Here is a 24684-nt window from a genome sequence, read left to right on the forward strand (position 1 = left end):
ACCAAGCTCACAGGGGGTCTCCCAGGGGCCAACACTGTGGCTCAGGGACCAAACACCCGGGGTCTGAAGCTGGCGGCCTTGATCGGCTTGGCCAGCAGGGAGGCGTCAACATGTCTAGACGTGAATGCCTGTCCGTAGGAGGTCCCCTCCCCAGCTCACTGAAGTCCTCGCCACTCCCTGTCCACTTCCCTGCTGACTTTACCTTGTTTCCTAAAATCATTCGAGTCTGTGATCAGATGGAGGAGGGAAATGAGGCCTCGATGCCCCCTAATTTTCCACACACCTCCCCCCTCCACGACGTCTGGGAATGTGCTGTTATGCTCAGCAGGTCTGGATGTCTGTCAGGTTGTTGGGACGTCCCAGAATCGGTGTCCCCTTGGCACACACGGTGTTTCGGAAGGACTGTTACCGTGTGAACAACCCAGAAACCCACGTCCTGGGCATGAGGGGCTTCTGCCTGAAGATGACTGATTTGGCCTGAAGACCGGGCGTTGATGGAATCACATAAGAGGTAAGACCGATGTATGACCTTCAGAGATCTTCCACCTTGACTTAGAAATGGAAAACGAGCAGTCGAGGGAGACCGACCGGCGCCTCGGACAGAGTGGACCTGGCGTCTGTGCCGGATCCTCTGACCCCAGATCTGCGGCGGTCACCTCTGTACCCAGAAGACCTTCTAGCGTCGACTCAGACCCAACCCGAACCCAGCCGAACTCTGGGTCAGGAGTGAAAATAATTTTTAAAAAAGAAGAAAAGCAAAGCCCCAGGGCAGCGACATGCCCCGCAGCTTGGAGAGCAGCGGTGAGCTCCGAGTCAGACTTGGAGATTCCGCTCTGGCCCCCATGTGTGACCCAGAGCGGGAGATGGGACCCCACGGTGTCGGCTTGAGGGGCGGGTGCTGGGGAGTCAGAGACGAGAGGGCCAGCCGTTTCTGGACTTCTAGATTTCGGAAGTTTGTTTGAAGACAGCCACACGGTGGTTTTTCCTGACGAGTGTCATGTCGCTCACATCCCACTTTGCCAAGGGGGGTGTCGGAAACAAAGCAAGACTAGTACCGCCCTTGAGCGCTACGATTTCGTAATAGAAAGCACTTTTTAAAACTAAAGTGGATAGATGTAACAGCAAAGTGAGAACAGTTCCTCCAGAGGAGAAGAGCTGGCCCGTTTACATCAACAAGCTAAGAAACTAAAGGACATAGTTTAAAATATCAGATGCAGAGAAAACGCATTACACAATTTTGTGATATCTTTTGCTTTTACAATAGTTTTGTCAAATTGGGGGAATATGTATTTGACGCTGTACAGTTACCCACCTCATCTGCGTGGTACTTCGTACCACAGTCACTGTCGAGAATTGGGGTGGTGTGGCGTTCTGATAGTATTTTAACCATTTGGGATGTTCCCTGCAATCTGACAGGAGGCAAAAACCCAGCCCGTTTCCCGAGAGAGGGGCTTCTCCTGCTCTCCTCGTACGGGGCTGGGAGAAGCAGGCCAGGTGCTCAGGGGACGGGGGCCTGAAGGGGCGCTCTGTCTGGAGCCCCATGGAGGACGTGCCAGAGAGAGACGCGGGGGCCCAGGGAAGGGCTTGGGGGCAGCAGAGGCCTGGTGCAGTGGGCGAGGGCCTGGGGCTCGGAGGCGGGCGCCCAGGTTGCCTCCAGGATTTCCACGTGTTAGTTTCAAACTCAGGACAAGTTACTCTGCCACCTGATTCTTGTTTCTTCATACGTGAACTGAAATTGGAACAGTTCTACCTCCTTGGGTTGCAGTGAGGGTTACCTGGGCGGAAATGCCTCTGAAGTTTGGGACCGGTCTTGACGTGCCATAAACCCTCCAAAGATGGCTGCCGTCGTTATCAGGACAGAACGCTATCCGACAGATGGATGATTAATGGGATTAGTGGGTGACTTAATGAATGACGGGGCACCAGTGAGTCTTAGGATTAGCTGTGGTGTTTCCTCAAGTCAGTGTGGTTGTGCCTGACAGATAGTGTGACTTGTCATCTTTTGACTGTATTATTTCTTCCAAGTTAATTAACAATTTTTTCATGCGCTGGAATTAAACTAATCAATCAACCTGAATGGTCGTGGGTTTGCAGTCTGAAGGTGGGATAAATTTACAGGTGAAATTTAATTTCTGGACATATCTGTACTTATTTGCATTCGTGTATTTCAATTTTAGATAGAAAAATCCCAAAGTTGTTGTAAGGCCAGTGGAAAACAGAATGCGTGAGAGCCATTCAAAAATACCTCATTGAATATCCAAGTCCAGCCCACTCACTCCGCTGCTTAGAAGATGGGTAGAAAGAAGTTATAATAAGAGTTTTGATTTTCGAATTATTATTATTTTTGTTTTTATGCTGGCTTGAGCAATGGGCTTTTTCAAAAGGGAAAATGATTATGAAAACGACAGTCCGTGGCCATAGATGTGATTCTCTTTTCGTTGGTGTGAAATATTCTGGAGGATTCTTCCTCTGACCCAGCTAATGGTGACTGTCCAGAAAATAAAGCGTTAAACAGCTGGGTGTGAATTACGTTGCTGTGTCTGTGTGCCCATTGCTGTACCGTTGCTGAGCTCTGAATTACGTGGAACATTTTGGGAAAAATCGCAGGAAATATTTTCTTTTTTTTTTTTTTTAAGGCCACAGTACAATTAAAAGTATTTATAAGCCTGGGAACAAAAACGAGTATACATAGTTACTTTTATTGATCTAGAGAAAGACTAGGTAGTATATTAATATGTTTATATGCATATGTAGCTTTGTTATATGGTATAGTCTACACATTTGAAGTCAGCAGAGTCAAGGTTATTTGCAATCACTTTATTTCTGTTGGCTTTCCTTTTCTGCCCTGAGCATGTGTCCACACTGGACATTTAGTCTTTGGTCATTGGGTTTGTTAACAGTGGAGTAATCATGACACTTGGGTCGAGTCACTTTTTTCCCAGGACGTGTTCTGTTGTGGGCGGGGACCACGTCTTGAACATATTAAAATGCTCAGTGCGTTTCGGTGCAGCTACTTACCCACAGAAAACGCTTGACGGCTGTCGAACTGACCAACCACTATCAACTCTTCTCCTTTGGGCACCATTTTGGGCACAGGGAGAATTTCAGGTGGCACTTTTTCACACAAGAGAGGAAGGTCGTGGGGTCCACTTCCTCCCATGGCTCCTGTGTGTCTTGCTGGACACGCCCCGCCAGCCGAGTGCGAGCCGTGAGGGAGGACGTGGAGCGACTCTCTCGTTGCTTGAGCAGAGAGTGAGCCGGGGCTGGGGTCCTCACGTCTTGTCCAGCATGCGGTTAAGTCAGGCAGAGCGGGCGCTGTGGTGTGATTTAAGAGGTGCCAGGAAATTATTCTTTATTTAGATCTTCCTGTGAGGGGTGCCCGTGGCCCTGGCCGTAGGCAAACGGGATGCGGATGCAGATGCAGCCATCCTCTGAAGCTATGGCTGTCCTCTGTCCCACCTCGGAAGGGGCAGGGTCCAGCAGAGGCACACCCCAGGCCTCTCCAGGCTGAAATCATCTTGAGCTATCTGGGGAAGCCAAGCCTCCCGACGCACCCCCTCCCGCCCCAAGACGCCAGAGGGATAAGCAGGCTGTTGTAGACCGAGCCATAGGTCTCCCAGAAAGAGGGACCAGGCCAGAGTCGTCAATGTGCGTCCTCTGCCCGCAGCAGGCGTGGACGAGGGTGCCAGGCAGTGGGGAGAGGGTGAGCAAGGAGTGCCCGGGGTTCCGGAGCCGCCAGCCCGCAAGGCCGTCAGAGCGGTGAGCGCGGAGCCGGCGGCCGCCGTATAGCGGGGCGAAGGCGGCCGATTCCAGGAGGAGGGTGCGGGGCCGGCTGCGCTACTGCCGTGGAAAGAGCGTGTGGCAACCAAAGCAGTGTCTGGCGACGGAGCGACAGGTCAGGCGCCGTTATTTCCCCGCACAGCGGGGCCGTGTTGTGAGGTCCTTCAGCGTTTCACCTTGCTGGTCACAGCCACCCTGGCTCCGGGTCCCAGGCAGCTTGGCGCCCCTCTCTCCGTGTGTAGCACTGCCCCCTCCCCCCGCCTCCCCCCCATGGGGATCTTAGCTCAAAGTCTCCTGTCTGTGCCCAGTCTCTTCTGTCTTTCCGGAAGTCCTCGGTTTCTGGTTCATCAAGGGGAGGCCTTTGTAAAGATCGCGTTGATGGGTTTGGCTGGTTTAATATATAGAAACTGTACATCGAAACAATTTTGGAGAAACGATTTTCGGATACGTACTCCTCATCAGCTATGTGGTTTCCAGATGTTTTTTTCCCCCATTCACTAGGCTGTTTGAAACGCTGCTTTCACTCTTTCTGGGGGAAACGCCCAGCTGTGGGGTTGCTGGATCGCACGGTGGTTCTATTTTTAATGTCTTGAGGAAACTCCATGCTGTTTTCCATAACAGCCGTACCGTTTCGCATGCTAGCGGATTCTTAATACACCTCTTTATCCCTCGGAACAGGGAATTATACGACAAAAATATGCAAAATGCTCTGCAGCCTGACGCAGGACGGGGCCCCACAGGAGTCATTTCTTTTCCTCCTCAGCTGCTTCTCACAGGGGAAGTGACAGCCAGTCGCCCACAGATCGAGGGACCTAGCGCTCTGCCTTGGGTCAGGCCCAGACCCGACTTCGACACTTAATAGCAGCAAACTTTGGCCTCAAACCCATTGTTTATTCCTTTACCTAGACATAAGTGCAGCAAACAAATGACAGTGAAACATGAGGCGGGAAATTGACTTATCCTTTGAACCTAATGTTATTTGTCTTTAGCAAGTAAACGGACTTGGAGGAGGCCTGTTGGCTCCTGATGGAGGGGCCAGTCCCTCCTGGTGACCGGGCTGCACCTGGCGGCTCTCCTTTACCATCGGGTGGCCCTTTTTGGAGCCCAGGGGACCCCATGGGGGGCCCGCCTCCGGCAGGCGGTTCTCCTTGGATGTGGCATCGCTCGTCCACGCGCATTTCAACGCCAGGTCACCACATCTCACTGAGCTCTATTCTTTCCCCTGCGCCTACGTGTTTGCTAGATCTGGGCCAAGGACCCCCGAGGCCCGCTGCCCAGCGAGTACTGTGTGGTGATGCTTCGGGAGGAGCCGGGGGCCCGGGGAGGGGCCGCGGGAGGGGCTGAGGTGAGCACCTCCCCCCTGTGCAACCGGCTCCCTGCCTCGAGGTGTGGGAGGGACAGCGAACCCCGCCTGGCAGCGCAGGGCGAGGGCGCAGACGCCCCTCCCGCTCCGCGACTCGTGGGCCCCGCACATGCCTCGGACCACGTGCGCTCCGCGCCACGTCCGGGGTCCCGCGCTCCCTCACGGGCCGGCTTGGCTGCGTGTGGCTGGGACGAGGTTAGCTGCTGGCCGAACGTTGAATCAGGTTCCCTTTCCTCCCCGCCAAGCCGCGCAGTTCGCGCCAGCGCTCCGTGGTAGCACGGCCCCTTCCTGGGACACACGCTTGCTGAGCGGCCACGATGCGCCCGGCGCTGTTCCAGGCCTTTGATTGACAGCAGCGGTGGGAGCAGACGGCCTCGCCGCCCTCCGCTTGCACGAATACGGGCGAAGTCGGAAATGCCAGGGACTGGTGGGGACGTCAGTAAACAGTGAGCGGTGTCCGCTGGGGTAAGCGTCGAGGCGTGGTGGGGACAGTGGCCAGCTGGAGCGAGAAAGCACACCTAAGGGGGACACCGGCCTTCCGCGCGCCTGGGGGAGCGCTGGCCCTTTGCATTGCATTTCAGGAACAGTGGAAATCTGGGTTTTTAGCATGCACCGTCTCTTGTTTCTTAAATGTTTGGTGACTAGCTCAACACGTTTTGAAACAGTCTTCAGCCCCCAGATCCCCAAACAGAAAAACAGCCACAATTAAAAAAACTGTCTCTGCCGGATTGTGCCCCTGGCAGTCCGGCTGTGGCTTCTGGGCTCCGGGTTAAGCCACGGAAACGGGCTTTATGCCGTCAGGTGGCCAGCGGGTGAAGAACGTGGTCCTGAGAGGCAGCCGCGGAGCTCCGCCTCCCGCCGCCCAGGTGCCCAGCGGCCTCGGCCGCTGCCCCTCCTTCCCCGCCCCCACACGGGCGCCCAGGCCGCCGCCCCGGACGCGGCCAGGCGCGAAGCGTGACGCAGGGCTCTTCCCGTGGTGACTCGGGCTCGGGGGCCGGCGCGGCGGGACCGTCCTTCCTGCAGCCCGAGCTGCCCGCCCCTTCGTCCTGCCTCCTCCTCCCCGTCCTCCCACAGCCTGCGGCCCGAATGGCGGCCTGCGCCTCTCCCCGCCTCTTTCCCAGGGGGTCTCATCGAGCCCTGGGCGGCCTGGACGGACACGAGGCGCCAGGAGCGCCCATCGAAAGGGGGCCCCCTTCCTGGGCCTGGTGCCCTTGCTGCTTGTTTCCTATTGGCTTTTTTCTTTTTCTTTTTTTTTCCTGGCTTGTTACTTGACGCCTGAAGAGCTCCAGAGGCAGCCACCCTGGGGAGAGGAGCGGCGGGCAGGGGGGTCAGCCGGGGTGGGAGGGGGCGGCAGGCGAGTGGGGGCCGCCGACCCCAGGCCTCCGTGCTAGGGGCCGGCGCCAGGCTAAGGGGCGGAGGCGGTCTGGGCGGTGGGCTGCCACGGGCGGGCGCTGTGCCTCCCGGCAGAGGGCAGTGGAGGCCTCCGCCCCAGCAGCCGGCTTGGGCACCTGAGTGCTCGAAGGTTCGATCGAGTGTTCACTTTTTCCTTCAAAGGCAATTCCATCATGGTCTCTGTGCGTTTCTGTTTTGGATCCCCGACCTGCCTGGCTCGCTTCCTTCCTCCCCTGCTGCCAGCCCCTTCACTTAAACCTTAGGCAACACGCTCAGGCACACGCGTGCAAGCACGCGCACACCCTCACACGCACTCATGCCCTCACCCCCACACCCCCAAACCCCCACACCCTCACACCCCGACACCCCCCACACTCACACCCTCACACGCACTCATGCCCTCACTCTGACACCCCCACACCCCACCCCCCACCCCCCACCCCCCACATTCACACCCTCACTCGTCATACCCTCACCCCTCCTCACCTCTAGCCCCGCAACGCCCCACACCCCACCCCCCCCCCCCCCCACCCCCACACCCCCACACCCCCACACCCCCACCCCCCACACCCCCCCCCCCCCACACCCCCCCCCCACCCCCCCCCCACCCCCCCACACCCCACCCCCCCACCCCCACCCCCCCCCACACCCCCCACACCCCCCCACACCCACACCCCACACCCCACACACCCCCACCCACCACAACGCCCTACCCACCCCCATCCACACCCACCCACCCACATGCCACCATCACCCTCCCCACCACGCCACATACCCCCCATCACCCTCCACCTCATCCCCCTCACCCCCTCCCCCCTACACCCACATACTCCAACACTTCCACACCCCGCACCACCGCACCCCCCCCACCACCACACGGCCATCACACTCACTCAATACCCTCACACATTCTCGCCGCAACCAACCCTTACACCCACACCCCCACAACCCCAACCCCCCCCACCCCCTACACCCCGCCCACCTCCCCCCCCATTAAACCCTAAACACACCCGCAACCCCCTCACAACGCTCACTCATACCCCCCCCAGCCCTCCACACAACGACTACCCCCACACACCTCCCCCGCAACACCCCCACCCCCACCGACCTCCCCACATACACACACCACCACACCCCACAACCCCTCACACCCAAACCCCCCACCCCCCCAACCCCACAAAACCCCACCCCCCCCTCACCCCCTCACCCCCTCACTACTCTCCCCCCCACACCCCACCACCTCCCTACACCCCCACCCCCACACCCCCCACCTCACACCCCACATCACCACACCGCCCCACACCCCGCACCCCTCCCAACCCCCTCACACCCCCTCACCCCCTCAACCCCTACCACCCCCCCACCCCCACCCCCCGACACCCCCACACTCACAACCCCATACAGCACCCACCTCCCCACACTATCCCTCACTCACACCTCACTCCCCACACTACACCTCCACACCCACCAATACCCCATCAACCCGACCCACGCCCCTTCCCCACAACCCCCCACCACCCCAACCCCACACCACCAACACCCCCTCACGCCCCCCACTCCCACCCCCCAACCCCCCATACTCACACCCCCCCCACACTCACATCCCCACACCCCCCACCCTCACACGCACTCATATCCTCACCCCGACACCCCCACACTCCCACCCTCACACCTTCAAACATACCTCCACATACTCACACCTTCACACCCCCAACACTCACACCCCCACACCCCCCTCACAGCCCACACCCCCACACCCCACACCCCCACACCCCCCACACTCACACCCCCACACCCCTTCACTCACACCCTCAAACACTCACCCACACTCTCGCCCCCTCCCATACACACACACACACACACACACACACCCACCCCCCCAGCTCAGGTCCCCGGAAGTCCACGGCATGCTGGATCAGCGGTTGGACTTGGGGGCGATACGCAGTAGGATTGTCGATTTACTGTTTCACGACAGCGCACGGGCACTTTGGGTTCCTTTATGCCGATGTTTTTCAATGCATTTTTATTCAGTATTTCGCTGAATCCTGAGGGAGGCAGGAGTTACGACCCTTGCGGCGGTGGCCGTGACTCAGGCATCAGCCCTCGGGCGCCGGCACCCAGGGGCTGGCCTCCAGATGGCATGGTGGCTGATGGCAGCTGAAGCCCTGTATTCCGTTTTGTGGAAGAAGTAACTAGCAGCCGAGGTCTCTCACGGGCAGCTCTCATCCGGTCTCCGGGCATTGCTTTGCTGGCGCGTGTGCGACTCAGAACAGAATTGCTTTGAAACCAAAACGGCAGACACTCCCCAGTCAGATGGCGACAGATCTATGGCCCGCAGAGAGCAGCCTGCAGCAATCAATGGGGCAGAGTCGTCTGGGGCACTTACATCAACCTGAAAAAAAAAAAATTACCTTAGAAAGAATGCTGAGTTTTCAGTTCTTAAATGAAGATGAACCCACTCGATGAAAAAACAAAACGCGGTTTGCGAATGAGAGTCCGTCTGCTGGCTGGCAGAGAGTTCTCGTGTTTGCTTTTGTGTGAATTCTTCTGTGGCGTGCTTTCTCGCCTGCCTTGACCGTGTGGTGATTCCAGTTCAGGTGACATATGACCGAAGGTTTGTTTTGGGGGCCAATGGGAGTGGCTGACATGAGACCCGGCTGCTGGGAGGTGGCGGGTTAATTGTCCTTGATAGACAGAAAAAGGCCATTATCATGAACGGGTTCTTGGACTGGGAGGGAATTGGTAAAAAAAAAAAAAAAAATCGTTTAAGGAAAGACTATTATTGTTCACACACATGACACTTTAAACACAGCCGTTCAACCCACCTGCCTCTCAGTGACTGAGCCCCGAAAGCCAACAGCCGACCCCACTTCACACACCTGATTGTACAGGATGGATCTGCAGCTTACCTGCTGCCTGCCAATTCTTCTTTTCATTCTAGAAGTCCAAGACTTCCTAAGAGATATTCACTTTGGTAAACTAGTTTTTCTCGTTTTATTTTGAAGCGTAATGTAACACACAGAAAGCGCGTGTGCTCTGGATGAGCTGTTGTTGAACACGAGCCGAATTAACAGTTTAACGAGCCAAAGAGAGAGAGAGAGGCCTCCGAGGAAACCAGCCCCGTCAGAGCTTCGACGTCGGGCTCTAGAACTGTGAGGAAGTCATTTCTGCTGTTTGCGGCCCCCGGTCAGTGGTGTTTTGTGACAGCAGCCAGAGCAGACTACTGCGTCAAAGTTATTCTCATATGGTGTGATCTGAAATTTCCTCTTTTTCATTCTGGCGCTTAGCATTTAAAGTAAGCTGGAATTTGTTTCTGTTTGGGGCGTGAAGCCAGGGTTCGACGTCGTCTTTTCCCTGTGGAAGCCTAAGCATCTCGACGCGAGTTTTTGAGAAGTCCGAGTTCCCCCACTTCCTCGCGTCCACGTGGGCATGTGTGTGTGTGTTTTTAGGCCACACATTCTGTTCCACTCATCGCTTCGTGTGTATCTGCACCAAGGCCGATGTGTCTTCGTTACTTCGGGGTCGCCGTGAGTCTTGATACCCGGTCGAGCCAGCCTTGTACCTCATTCTTCTCCATTAGCGTCTCGGCTGCTCTTGGACCCGGCATTTCCATCTGTGTTTCGGAATCAACTTGTCAGTTTCTACTCACGTGCACAGCACGCGTGACTCGCTGGTATTGCGCCAGGGGTCGAATTCAGTCTAATTCATTTGAGGAATTGACATCTTTAAAATCTCGGCTATTTTATTCCGTGAACATGGTACAGTCACTTATTCAATTAAGTCTTTCGATAAAGTTTAACGATTTTCTTTGAAGAGGTCTAGTACACATATTTATTCCTAGCACTCTATATTTTTTATGTTATTGTCAATGGTATCAATGTTTAAAAAGTTTTTATTTATCGTAACGTTTATTTCCATACATATAAAACTGACATAGGTAAGATTGATATTTTATAACTTTATCGAGGTATAATTGACGCGTAGTATGCGGTATGTATTTAGAGTCCACAGCTTGATCAGTTTCACTGTATGTATGTAACCGTGAAACCATCTCCACAACTACCGCACACGATTCTGTCATGCCACTGTCTCCGGAGTCCCTCCTCTGTCCCTGTCCCCAGGCAATAGCTTACGAGTTTATTAGCTGTACATATTTCTTCTTTGGTAAAGTGTTCAAATCTTTTGTTCACTTAAATATTGAGTTCTTTGTCTTCTTAGCATTGATTTATGGCTCGGCTCTCTGGATTTCAACTTTCCTTAGGTTTTGTTTGGGATGGTATTATTATTATTATTATTTTTTTACCATCTTGTCAGCTTTTACATTCTTATCCAGAATTTTTAGTTGCTTTCACCGGGAGCTCTGGTTCTAATAAGCCATTACCGGGAATGGAAGTCATCGCCTTCTTTGTTAAAAATAAAATGTAAATCCAATAAAAACAAGCACACAGAAAACTAGAAAGTAATTATTTTTAGAAGAGGGAAAGTTGCTTTGCATCGACCAGAATGTGGGGCTATTACTATGTCCTCGTACCTTTTAACGAGGGTCCTGGGGGAGAGCGAGGTTCTCACATTCGAGGGCGTCCTTTGGATGGAGGACGTTGGCTCCTCTCCTGTGCACAGGGCACGTACAGACAGGCCCCGACCGAGCTCACGATGGACGGTCAGGCCCTGAGGATTTGGGCAGCAGCCACTGGCTCAGCTCCTTTTATGCAGAACTCTCGGCCCTGGGCGAGAGGGGCTGGGCAGGCTCCCACAAAAGCGTGAAAACCCTTTGGAGTGAGAAAATACTTACCAGGCTTTAGTTTTGTTTCATATACTTAGGCTGAATCCAGTTTTACAACTTCCTTTATTCTTCACTTTGATACTTCCTCCTGGTCCTGTTAGTTTGGAGGTCCATCAGGCTTGCAGCTAACTGGCTTCTGGTTTCCGTTCTGCTTCGGCAGTTTGAGCGCGTAGGGAATCTGTGCTCTTCCATTACCTCCAGCAGGCTCTGTCCCTTATTTTGACTCAGGTGAGGCCCTGCTCCCTCGGCCGTAGGAGGAGGGTACAAACTGTTATAGAGACATTGCACAGGGAGTGTTATGGGGGTGAATAACGTCCTCAAGTTCACGCGTTGAAGTCCTAGCCCCCAGCACCGCAGAACGTGACCTTGTTCGAAAACAGGCTGCTGCAGGTGTGATTAGTTAAGGTGAGCTCGTGGTACTAGAGCAGGTGGGCCACGGCACCAAGACGACCGGCGTCCTGAGTGAAAGGGGGAATTTACACCCAGACACACACAGGGAAGGTGACATTTGAACATGAAGACAGATCAGGGTGATGTGTCTTTGGCTAACGAACACCTAAGATCCCAGACATCAGACCTCCGGGAGCTAGGAGACAGGCTGAAACGGTCACCGTCACAGCCTCAGAAGGAATCAAGTCTACCGACACCTCGCTCTCCGACTTCCGGCCCCCAGAGCTGTTGGGACGATGCGTTTCTGTCGTTCGAGCCCCAGTCCGTGGTGCTTGGGTGCAGCAGCTCTAGCGAACAAGTGGAGATCGTGTGAGTTGGAGTGAAACGAAGGGCGATTAAAAACAGGGAGAACCCGTTCAGTGTGGAGCAGCGGACGTCACAGGGGGGTGGGTTTGGGGTTCAGCACTTGTCAGGAGCTTTGACCTTCTCATCACTCTCGAATGTGCGTTTTCTGATTGCGACCCTCATTCTTGGGCCACCGCGCCTCAATTCTTCTGCCTCGAACGCTTCTCCATGCCCATTTCCATACTCCTGGGAGCCACCGTTACCCCAACAAAGTCACACTGCTGCTGATGCACGCCTAGAGATCTCCAGTGGCTTCCTCTGTATCCAGGGACTAAACCCATTTTCCGTGCTGGAATATGAAAGACGATGTGGCCCTGGAGAGGCAAAGGCAGAACTACTTCGTCCCAAACGTCTCTCCTTCCCTCCGAAGCACAAAGTAGAATGATTTTTGTCATGTATTTTCTGGTGCCAAAATTTTTTGTGTACTAACTAGCTCAGCTAGAAAACGTCGAGGTGGTTATCTGGGAGAAGTGTCATCCTCACTTAGGGACTTGGAATGATGCCGAAAGGATACACGAGACATGTCTTCCCCGCCCCCCCACCCCCCAGCCCCTGCAAAGAGGAAGCCAGAGAGAGGAAACGCCAGTTCAAGTCAAGCCGAGGCTGAAAGTCAGTGTCATTTGTCACAGGCCGATGCTGAACAGGGGCGTCGGTACTGTGGATGAAACCTCTGGGCCTCGTGGGCTATTTCTTGGTTGTCTCCTTCTGGAGAGGATTTATATTTCAGGGTCTCGCTGTATATTATAACAGCAAGGTGCAAAGGAACCACTCTATAATGGTGTAACATGTGCGCACAGGCCCCCATACCCCACCTCCAGATTATCCGCTGTCGTAGGAATCGCCGTTCTCCTGAGATTTATAGAAGGCGCTGCGTTTCAATCACGGTGTAAGATTTAGTGACCTTCAAGGGAAACGAGAAGCAAATTACAGCATCCTCACCTTGTACATGCCAGGAGTCGGCCATTCATTCCGCGACCAGACAAACGGCCATCGAAGTGACTTCCTGCCGGAAAGAGGAGAGAATGATTAAAAAAAATCCTGGGTAGCGAAGGTGAGTCTGGACATGCCGTGATCATCCAAAGATGCTAAAGTTTTGGACTAATTTAAACCGAAAAACCAGTGAAGCTCTAGAAATGCGTGTCTGTCTGTAAATAAAATTAGACATTAATTTTTTCAAAATCCTTTCTGTGAAGCATCCCAGAGGTTAGGACTAGACTCATTATTAATAGTGTACCTTTCCCTCACAGAAAGATGTTGCGGGCGTAACTGTGATGCACTGTGAGCTATAATTTTGCCCTCCATTGTTTAGTAAACATTCCGAGCCGTCACAGCGAGCTACCCTTTCCACAGCTGACAAGTTAACGTCTCTCTCATTCTTTTTCAATGTCTTTGAGTCACATTCATGATGGATACATAATCCTCATTCAAGCCCTTGTCTGGGGCTGTCTGGAAACAAGCATTGACTTTTAACGGGCGGGCAGTAAACACACAGGATGGATTTTATCTACAGAGAAGCACCTGACACTCCTACCGTGGCTGGCAAAGCTCGAGGCCTTTAAACCTCTCAGCTTCCACACGCTACGGCCCCGAACGGACATTTATAACCCATTTCTGAGAAGGAGCACCTTCCAGTGCTGGGCGGCGTGTTGGCCCAGCCACCGGGTCACCTGCTCGCTGCTGGACAGTTGTTTTGCCAGGTTACCGGTCTTCCATTACGTGGCTTCCCCGTGGTCCTGTAGCTGTTTGGCACATTTGTAGCTGATCGACTGGGAAGTCCACGCTGTACTTCTGTTCCCGCGTGAGTCATGAGCGCATTAGAGCTGGGAAAGTAAAAGCAAACGCACGGACCCCAGAGGACGATAATTACTTGTGAGGTCTGCTGACCGCATAGATCATTGCAGCTCCTGTCGGTAGCGTCACAAAAGAAAGATGAGAATTAAAGTGGTTTAGAGTCGTAGGTGGTATTATTTCTTTATCAATGGCAGGCTTTAAAAACTGTAATGTCCGCCAAAGGCCACATTGTTGTCTAGCTGTCTGTGCTGTCTGGCTCTCTCGGGCCATCAGACAATTAAGATAAGCCTCGAGTCAATGGAGGTTTCAGTCTGGGCTCGGACGTTTTTGCAGCCAGGTTATCAATAAGGCTGGATGTTGAGTGCATTCTTCGCTCTGGACCTGTGCTGTTGGAACACGGCGAATCGATTTCGGCTCAGGTGGGAAGACTTAAACTTCTATTCACCCCGGAGTGTGGAGGTGGACAGGTTCCTGAGAGAACCGTCCGCCATCCCGCTGCCCCTCTGGTAGCCATACACGTCCGGTCACGGATTTCGCTGAAGACTTGCCTTACGTCCGAACTCTGCCCGGGAAGAGAGTGCCTCCCTCTGGTGCCCCGGGTGCCGCTAGCCACAGCTTTGAAAGGACACAGCGTTTCTTTCAGCTCGTGGAGGTGGCACGCGCCAGTTCCGAGAAGGCTCTTCTGCCAGCCCGCAGTGCGCCGTGTGTGCCCGGACGCTCCTGCCGAGAGGACCTGCTGTTTGGCGGGGGCGCTGACCCGGGCGGCAGCGGCCGACGCGCCCTCGGTGACAGACCCCGCTGCAGGCCACCACACAGCTCCCTCTAGAGCAGGCCGGCAGTGAACGCCGCGTGAGGACAAGCGGGTTTTCCTACCCCTTGTCCATCACGGAAACGCGTCGAATGCCCGCCGTTCGCACGTCGCCGTTCCGGGTGTTTGCAGGCGGCCCGGGGGACTCCGGCGTGGACGCCGGCTCCCGGAGGCTGCGAGCAGCAGGAGGAGCAGGCATGCGCGTCGAGGGCCGGTCGGCCGGAGAGGAGGGTCCTAGGCATCGGGCGCACACACCAAAGCCCCAGGGATGTGCGGCGGACGCCCAGAGGAGGGAGGAAGATGCTGAGCGAGCGGCTGGCTGGGCGGCGTGCGGGCCGTGCCCGAGGGTGGGGTGGGAAGGACCGCTCACAGCGGAGGGGGGGGGGCACCGCGTGCTCGGGAGGGAGACAGCGCCGTGCCTGAGGGGGATGGGATGAACCCAGGGAGATGTGAAAGGCGGTGGGAAGGTGTCCGAGGGCCGATCACGGGAGACCGACACCAGGTGAGGGTTTGGCCGTGGGGGGCTGGTCCAGGTGATGGGGGCGGAGCCGTGCCGCCTCTGGAGCATGGGGCCACAGCTGAGGGGCAGGGTGGGGGCCCGGTTAAGAGATCGCGGGGGCAGCGCCGGTCCTCGGCGCCCAGAGCCGAGTTAGGGTCTTCGAAATTTGTCACTTAACCAACACTTACTGAGCTCCCTGTCCCAGGCTCCTCATGAGGACCATGTACTCTCTGGCCCCTCTGCCCAGGTAGGGAGATACGTTAAGAGGCCTTCGCAACTCAGTACAGTGCGGTTAAGGACAAAGCTATTGGAATTCCTGTGGAAATCTGGGGAGCCTGAGAAAGGGGGGCAGAGCAGTAGCCCAGTGCTTGAAGCGCCAGCCCCAGAGCGGAGGACAGAGTGACCATCAGAGCTGGATGTCCTGGCGTGTCCCGGCGGCGTGGCTTCGGGCAGGGGCTGTCCCTTCCCTTGTCTCGCCTGCAGAAGGAGCCTAGCGAACCGTGCATAGAAACACGCTCGGCTTCCAGCGTCGGGTCAGAGCGCAAACTTTCGTCGCCGCGGTGAACACGCAGACGTGCGCTTCAGCGACTTTGTTTCTCTCTCACGGGTCTGGGGGCCAGGGCGGCTCTGCCGACTCTAGGCCGAGGGTCTGGCCTAAGTCTGATCCGTGTATCATCACGGTCCGGGCCCCGAGAGCACCTCCTGCATGAGACTCGTCGTCAGCAGCGAGCGGGGGGCCTGGGGGTCCCCACCAAGCCGTGCCCCCCAGCTCCGCGAGCATTGCGTCTCCTCACATCCCATGGCGAGGTCTGGCATCATTGGGGTGTGGAAACCTGTACTTCCCGTGAACGTGGGGAGAGGAGAGTGGATATTGGATAGATAACAACGAAATAGATCACGTCTGTCATGGGCGTTTTCCTGGAGGAGGTAATGAAACTAGATTGAAAACGAGTCGGGCCGACGAGCCGTAGGTTAAAACACAGACAGAAATACGAAGCGGTAAAACCGACCAGGCCGCGACCGAGCGTTGTGATGAATTTTCTTAATTGGGAGCAAACTTGGCATCGCCCGCAGCAGAAAGCACGCCGTGTCCCGTAGGGAGACCCCGGTTCCCATGGTGCGGCCCCGGTCACGGCGCCGTGTGGAGGCCCCTGTCGTTCCATCTCACAGAGGCGGGAGCAGGCTGCTCCGCGTCCACGCTTCCCCCCAGCTCTGCGAGGGCAGCCGCCGCAGGGGCAGAGCGGCTGCCCGGACGGGCCTCCAGGGCAGCAGGAGGTGTCCGCCGCCGCGGAGGTCCTGGGCCCGGTTTCGTTTTCGATTGCTCGGCTTCCACTGGCACGTGCTGAAGTATTGGTATCATGCATGCCTGAGCCCTCAAGAAATTTAGGCTCTGCAAGGTGTGTGTGTGGTGACTGGTTCAGACACAGCCAACATTTCCAGCTGAACGCAGTTTCTCGTACTGGTCGAGAAATATATTCGGTGGGTTGAGCGTTGAACGTTCTAAAGAGGAGACAGGCCGGAAGGAAGGATGTGGAAGGTTACATCAGTGGTCTTTGTTCCGTCCACGTTGCCTTCTTCCCGGAGAGGGGAGAGGCGCGTGCCAAGGCCAATCCCGAGAAACGGGGGGCCAGGGAGGCGGCCGCGGCGTGACGTGGGCTCAGGGGACACGTGTTGAGTGTAGGGCGCCGTCTCCGACCCTGAGCAGGAGCCGGGGCCGGGCGAGATGTGCTCGCCGTTCTCCGGGAGCCGTCTCTCGTCCCCGAGAGACAGGGGTCCGTGTCTGGAAACCGGCTCCGGGAACAGTCAGAGCTCAAGGTGAAGGACCTCGCGACCTTCCGCGAGCTCTTCATCTTCCCCCAGCCGCCCGCACCTTGGTGCTGTTCACACCTTTGCGCTCTGGCCTCCGCTGGGAGTCACCTTGCTGCGTGTCAATCTCATCTAATTATATTTATTTCTCCTCCCCTCATTTTGCTCTTTAAGAAACATTGTTCATTTCTTCCATTTTCTGGCTCGGTCCTTCTGATAATTGGTCCCAGAGTGAAACGTTATCCTCAAGCTCATGCTAACACATGAATCGTATGTTTTCGTTTCTTCTTTTGGATTTTATTTTGCATCTGTCACTGCCTCTCTTGTGTTCTGGTTTGGTTTTGTTTTTCTTCCTGTTTTGGATTGCTTCTCCAGAATGTGCCTCTTTGTTTCCCCCAGAGACTCTCGCCGACACGATCAATAATCATTAAGTCCATCGATAAGCCAGATTAAAAAGGATAACAGTAATAATCCGGTGCATCTGGAGGGCACGGCCAGGCTTTCCTCTTCCGCCCTCTTCCTTCGGGCCTTCATTGAGGCTGCGTTTGCAGAGAGGGCCACCTTACTTTGGCTTCCGCCTCTCTTCCTCCTCCTCCCTTCTTTTGCTCTCCTGATATGATGTCTGCCACATGTCTGATATATCCGAGGCCCAATTTCGTTCGAATTAGTACACCATACTTGGCGCCTTGCTCCTTTTTCAGACTTGACAGCTGAGACACATCGGATGACTGTCTTATCTCTGGAGAGCACTGGCGTTTCTTCTGCCTTCAACATGGAGCTTATCCAGAAACCGATTTCACCCGCGACTAATTTATTCAACAGACGTTGTTCAGCGGGCACCGTGTGAAAAACACAAGCCCAGGTTCTGCGGGGGAGATAAAGCCGAATGGACCGCGTTTCGATTTAATGACACGTATTAATCTGTCAGACGAACGGATGTGCCAGCCTTACCCACTCCGAGCGAACACGGGGTCAAGACTGTGAGGCGCAAACTCAAGGACCGTGGGGTGCCGAGGCAAAGCAAATGATGGGACTCGCCGCAGGTGAGTGTCCCTTAGCAAACGACAGAGGACTTCAGCTGGCACGTGTCTAACGCGGGCTCTCTGGGGCCGGGAGCTGGGGTCCTCATCGCGGCATTTGTCCATCCCCATGGCGTGGATGCTTCTGCTGTGGCTGAGCCCCTCCCGGCCGTCACCCTGACGTCACTGAAGGAGCAGTGAGGAAGATGGGCATGGAAGTGACCCTTCCTGAGCCGGCGCCCCTGGGGCGACCCCAGCACACCACGGAGCGGGAACCAGAAGCAGCCACTGGGAGACGACTTCGGATTTTCTCAAACCTTTCAAAAATTCACCGTTCGTTCCCTGTCTTCACCATTTGGACCAGTATATAAATGCCATTTAAAAAAAAGAAGAGGAACTCCTTGGCGTTTGTAGAGCCAGAGGCGTGGGGAGGGGCCACGCCTTTACCTCCTCGTAGGTACCCTGGGGAGTGGGCTGGGCGGGGGGACAGGGCCAGGAGTGAGGCCGGCGGGCCTGGTGCTGGGGCCGGTGGTTCCTCGGGAGTAAAAACCGACCGCAGCGCGTGACCACCGGGACCCGCGTGGGCTCTGGGCCAGCGGGCCTCGGGCGACGTTCGATGTCGGCCACTAACACGGGTAGGATTTGTTGTCGTTAATTCTAAACATTTTCGTTATGTGTTACCAGTGGGGAAAAAACGCAAGATTTCATGTAGGATGTGAAATCCCCACTCCGAATGCCTAACGACGGTCTATTTTTACCTTTGCGTCTGTACCGTACACTTCAGCGGAGCTGACGTTCGTGGGGAACGAGGTATTTATGGGCTCACATTGTTCTCCAGCTGCCGTTTCTTCACTCATGTGTTTCCAAACGGCCTCACGGTTTGCACACTTCAGCGTTTAGAGACCGGCGTAGGTCTGCGTGAGCTTAATACCGAGAACAATTCTTGAGACGTGGCCACGAGACGGTGGGGATGAGAATGCTTTTCTGGAAAAGCCCAGTTTGTGGGGAACAGTAGAGTCCCCGAGAGCCTGGCCTTGAGCAGGGCGTGTCGTGGCCAGCCGAGGCTGCTCTGACAGAGCACCGTCGTTGGGTAGTGTAAAAAGCAGGAACGCATTTCTCACAGTTCTGGAACCCGGGAAGGCCAAGGTCGAGGCGCCACAAGGTGCCGGCAGGGTCTGTTGCTGGCGAGCACCCTCTCCCGGCCCGCGGCCAGCCGCCTTCCTTCTGCGTGCTCATGTGGCCTTGCTCAGTGTGCTCTTGGGCAGAGAGCATGTTCCCCTTCCCGTAAAAGTGTTATAAAGGGTTAGTCTCAGCTTAGGGACTGCGACCCCATGACCTTGTCTAAATACAACCCCCTCCCAAAGTTCTCCCCTCCACGTGCCACCACGGTCAGGATTAAGGCTTCAACACGGGAATTCTGTGAGGACCCGGACATTTCAGCACATAGCAGAGTGTAACAGGAAATAAATTTGGAAAAGGCAGTTGGGCCCACAATACAGGAGACCTTCCAAGTCCAATAAGGATGTCGAAAAAATTCGAAGGTAACGAACACTGTGAAGGACACCGATCCCGAGAATCTGACCAGACCTCAGCTTCGGGAAGATACGCGAGATGTTTCCTTCCTGGCTTCTGTTTGATCCTGGCTCTGTCCCCAAGAACCAGCTGGCTCGGAAAGGACTTAGGCTAGATTATTCTTTGTAGAAAAGCATCTCCACTACAGGAGGCTTCAGGGACCTGCTGGAAGGTTCCAGGCGGAATGCAGAAGCTGTAGCCAATGAGGAAGTAGGCCACGGTGCCAGCCAGATCCATGCCGGCCTGTGAAAGATTTGCTGCTGGTCTCCGCTGAGGACACATAGAAGCCGAGAGTAGGCGTTTAGAAACGTATGTCGACAGGAATTCTGTGTTTGCTGAATCTAAAAGAGTTGGATCTGCGTTTTCTATTGTTTATTTTTAATAATTCGTTTTTATTGTACTTTACAAAGGCATTGGTCCATGGCTTCTTGGAACTTAAACATAATAAATTGGGCCTTTACTGTTGAGACTTGGAGAAGCGCAGACTGCAGAGCCGGTAAGAGCAGGCTCTGAGGTGGCCTGCCCGCATCCGAGTCCTCACACTGTCGCTTGCCATCTGCTTAACTTCTCCAATTCATGTTTCTTGGGATAATAGTACCCATCTCATAGGACAAGGTGAATGTCAGGGTACAGTAAGATTATCTGAAGTTGTCGGCCCAATGTCTAGTGTTCAGTCTGCCGTCCGTAGTAGGTCTTAGTGTCTCGGGTGTGCTTGTGGATAGTGAAAACAAATTTAGCAGAACCTCATAGATGCTCAGATTTTCCCCTGATGAGTCCTCCTTCCATTGGGGTCCTGTGGAAATGACCTATGGAACGATAGGAGTCAAACTAGCTCTCCATTCGTGGGCGCGTGTGTAACTAACGCGGAGACGTAAAAGCCCGCGTTCGTCTGGGACACAGTCATTCAGCAAAGGCAAATGTGGACGTGAACTGAGGGTCTCCTGTTCACCAGGCAGTGAGCCCGAGGATACGACAGAACCGAACCAGAGAGAGCCCTGAGCTTTCTGGAGCCAAGGCAGTGGAGGAGGCAGACTGAAATAGAAGCATCATGCGAGCAAGTGGAAGGTATATCTGAAGTTACAAAAGAGGTGTGTTTGGGGCCGGATGTGTAAGAAGGGATGTTTTCCCCCTGGCTAGGGATGTCAGGGAATTATGCTTACACTGAATTATGCTTCTGGAGGATATTGTGCTCAGAGCGAAGCTTTAAGAGTGGCTAGGCATTACCTAAATGCCAGTGAGTGTGGTGTAGGCGCTGCCTATGCGGAGCCCGTGAGAGGAGGAACAGGGCAAAGATAAGGAACTGAACCTGTGGCCGGAGTGTAGGGAATGAGGGTTGGCACGGCACGAGGCGGAGGGAAAGAGCTAGGGGTTAGATCACGTGGGGCTTCCTAAGTCGCTCCAAGGGACTTGTTTTCTTAACAGCGCTGGGAAGCCGTTGCAGGGTTCTGACTGGGGACAGGGGCCCGATGTGATAGGCGCACTTCTGAGACGCCCTCCGCGCCCCGTGTTACGCTCTGCGTAGTCCCCTCTCCCCGAGTGCGGGCAGGACCTGGGACTTGCTTCTGGCCAACAGACTGTGGCAAGGTGATGGGATGTCAATCCTGTGATAGGATTACGTCGCGTACAACTCCACCTTATCGACTAGAGTGAGAAGTTGTCCTTGCTGGCCTGACGAGGCGAGCAGGCATGCAGGTGGCGGCAAGGGACTGAGTGAGACCCCTCGGACCTGCGGGCAGCTTCCAGCGGACAGCCAGCGAAGAGCCCGGGGCCCTTACTCACGCAGCCGAGAGGACGGGAGTGAGCCGGGAAGGTGACCCTTCTTCAGTCAGCCTTCAGACGAAAATACAGCCCTGGTGACAGCTTTATTGCAGCCCGGCGAGACCCCGAGCAGAGGACATGACGAAGCTAAGTCTGGACTTCTGACCCATGGAAACCAAAGTGATAAATTATGTTTTAAGCCGCACAATTTGTGGCAATCCGTTATGCGGCTGTAGAGAACGTAGACTTGGTATGGTGATAACATCTCCGCGGTTGCTTTTAGGGGACACATTGGAAGAGAAGGACGTGGGTGAGGTTGTGTCGGCAGCATAGGTAAGGGACGAGGGGTGCAGGGGACAGAGGAAGCGGAGCGGTCAGAGGAACGCCGGGTCAAAGGGTAAAGGCGGAGGGCGTGTCAGGGGACATTCCTTATTTCTGGCATGGGGCAGAGTGATGACTTCCCTGAAAAACTGAGAAAAGGTGGATTAAATGTATTTTTTAAAAAAAAACTGACTAAAGACCCCAAAGAACTACTGGAGTGCCCAAGCCCCGGAGGGCACACAATGCAGAGGGCAGGGAGCCGCAGGGAGGTGAGCCGATGTTCTGTGAGCGACTTCGCGTTCGCAGTGGGCGGGGGTTTGAAAAGCGAGGAGGAGATCATTAGACGAGAGGCAGAGAAACCAGCCGAGGTTTTAGCGTGAGTGAGGTTGGAGAACAAAAAATTCGTAATTTGAAGCCGGTAAGCTAGGCAGAACAGGAGAAGCGTACCCTGGAAATGAGCGTGCTATAAAGAGGTCAGCCCAGGCTTCAGTGGCTTTCCCCAATTGTTAAGTTGCACTAGTTTCGCCGTTAAGGAGCTGAGTAGAAGCTATTAAAATCAGCGAAGGGGTTTGGCAGACTCAAGGTGCCCAGGAGATGGGAATCAGAGGTTGAGACCTACCAAGGAGGAGAGACCCCAGCAAACAGTAAATGTCCCTGGTTTGCATGTGGGACCCATGGAAAGCCACAGCCTAGGAGTAGAGAGAATGATTTAGGCAGAGACTTGCTAAACCATAGCCATGCCTCCGGTCAGCTCAGTATCTGCTTGGGTGACGGCGTCTGCTTCAACACAGACTGCCTTCCAGAATATAGGGCGAATCTTCCTTGGAGGGAGATACTATGCTCTAGCGTCTTTATTTTTAATAGATAATGCCTGACTTTCAGTAAAAAATTATCAGACCTACCAAGGAACATGACCTAGAAAAAAAGATAATGGAAGTAGACCCACAGATCGAGTTTTTATACACGCACAATAAAAAATTTGCTCCATTGTCTGGTCTAGAATTCGACTTTTCCTCACGAGACAATAACATTAATCTGTTGCTGTTCGCCGAATGCCAGCAGAAGACACGAGATTCCTGTTCAGAGGAAGGACTCCGTTGCTCTGGGCTCAGCAAGCCACGCGAGCACTAGCATCTTTGCTCAGTGCTCCACGGCTCAGATGATGCTACCCACACAGCGGTTCGCATCGCAGTGGAGGACCACTGACCGGGGGCTCTTCTGGTTTTATAGCAAGCTATAGGAAAGCATGCTCCTCGCCCCGGAGAGAGGCGTTATGGCATCCCATAGGACTGCTGGCTGAAAACCATCTTGAGAAATGGCCCCCAGAAAGGGTTCCCTGGTCTTTTCATTCTCGGCATCCCCAGCAAGACCTGCAGGTGATGCTCAGGGCCCAATGAGAGGATGCGTCTCCCGACGTGCTGTGTTCCAGGAAATAGATGAGAGAGGGCAGAATGTTATCAAAACCTGAAATCCATAAAATCGAATCAGGTGGAAACTCTAGAACGGGAATGTTCAGTAAAGTTATAAACTCATGAGATGAGCTTAATAGCAAAGTTGACCAATCAGAAGAATTAATAAACTAAAATTAAGAGTGGGCAATATCTTGGCTGAAGCATAGAAAGGCAAAAAGTAGAAAGTAATAAAGAAGAATGTATGAAACGCAGTGAAAAGCTCTAGTAAATATATAATTGTCCTAGAACAAGAGAGAGCGAAAGGGACACAAGCAATACTTCAAGAGAAAAATGACATTAAACACATTCAGCCCCACATTTAAGAAGTTCTGTGATTCTCAGTCTGAATAAATTCCAAGTGACGTTGCAAAAAAAAAAACAAATGACAGAGGACTCTTGAAAGCATCCAGAGGGGAAAATAAGACACTTCACTCTCAGGGGGCAGCAAAAGGAACACACCTGCGTTCTCGACAAACACAAGATTTAGAGGACGATGGAGTGGCGTCTCTACCGCGCTGAAAGAAAATAGAGACCAACTTAGATTTCTGGGTCTTGCGAAAACATCTTTCGAAAGTCCACGTGAAATAAAGACGTTTCTAGATAAAGAGAAACGAATGCTCTGTCGCCAGCAGACCTCGACTAAAGAAATGCAAGGCAAAGGACAGTCCCATTGGAATCCAACACACAGTAAGGCACGGGGAGGAACAGAAGCAGCAAGCGAGCGAGCGTCGCCTGACGAAATCGGCGATCGTTCGAAAGGCGCGCGGGGGAACGGCGTGAAGGCATCGTGCCCGCGTCGGGACGACGGCAGCCGTCCGAACTCGTGTCAGGCTTCGAGGTCCAGGGTGCGCGCTCTGACCTTTAGAGTCGCCGCGAAAAGATATTCAGAGAACGGGTGACAAAAACTAGAGAGGGAGAAGAGGAAACGTAAACACAGGGTGGGTGTCGGGGCACCCCCCCCCCAGACGGTGCCGTCCGGGAGTCCTCGAGGGGCTGCAGACTCGGCGGTTGGGCGGGCTAGAGTTGCAGGAGAGAGGTCTGACCGGGGTGTGTGGGGTGCAGGGGGTGGGGTCAGGGTGAGGGGGCAGGGGGGATTTTTTCTGAGGCGCCGCTTTCTGGGTGAAATCGAAGAGCGAAGAATGTTCCATCCGCGTAGGTCAGGCCCGCCCTTCTCTCGCCTCGCCTGCTCTCCGCGAAGTGATGACCGGCTAGGCGGAGACGGCCGGGAGGGCCCCCGCGCAGCCGAGGCGCAGGGGGCCGGGCTCCAGAGCTTTTCCTGCGCAGTCACGTCGCATGCCGGTCGTCGGGTCCCCCGCGTGGTCATAGCCCTCGTCGGCCGGGTTTGGAGGTCTTCCGGGGTGACCGAAATCTCACAGCGATGAGCAGAACTGCGTCCGGCGTGGTTAAGGGGGCGAACGTTTCTTTCCTGCTAGAAGGGCCGTGGCAAAATGACACATCGCATTCAACGCCTATAGTAAATGGCCAGGGTGTGAACACTTAATTGTTAAACACTGGGGAGCAAGAATGACTATGCTTTTAAATATTC

The sequence above is a fragment of the Rousettus aegyptiacus genome, unplaced genomic scaffold (genome assembly GCF_014176215.1).
Source record: "Rousettus aegyptiacus isolate mRouAeg1 unplaced genomic scaffold, mRouAeg1.p scaffold_m13_p_8, whole genome shotgun sequence".
NCBI lineage: Eukaryota > Metazoa > Chordata > Mammalia > Chiroptera > Pteropodidae > Rousettus > Rousettus aegyptiacus.